Source organism: Suricata suricatta, chromosome 8 (genome assembly GCF_006229205.1).
Source record: "Suricata suricatta isolate VVHF042 chromosome 8, meerkat_22Aug2017_6uvM2_HiC, whole genome shotgun sequence".
Classification (NCBI taxonomy): Eukaryota; Metazoa; Chordata; class Mammalia; order Carnivora; family Herpestidae; genus Suricata; species Suricata suricatta.
This window is the reverse complement of record NC_043707.1, coordinates 122,689,250-122,689,657: the sequence shown is the minus strand read 5'-3', so window position 1 is coordinate 122,689,657 and position 408 is coordinate 122,689,250.

The window sequence follows — 408 nt, the reverse complement described above, 5'->3', positions numbered from 1 at the left end:
CAGCATGAGCTGCCCACGCCCATCCCGTCACTGAGACACCCACTCTCTGCAACCCCACTACGACCGCGATCGCGTCCTGCTCGTGCTCTTCCTTTCCCCCACTTTGTGTGTACCTAGTCAGGGGTGGCCCCTTAACCAGCCTCCACCCGGGCCTGCCCGGCCTTCCCCTCGCGGAGTTCCTGGTTCTCCCCACTCTGAACTTTATTCCACTTCCTTTCATTCCGACTCCCCTCCGCGCGGTGGTCCCACTCTCATCCTGCACCGCTGCAAGCCTGACTCATCCTCCTAACTAACTCCCTAGTGGCCAGAACCCTCGCCCACGGTGTGGAGGGGGACAGAAACTACTGGCCACATCCCCTTTCTTTCTGTCCAGGTTTCCCCCCATAAATCCTCCAGCCTGCTCACTAA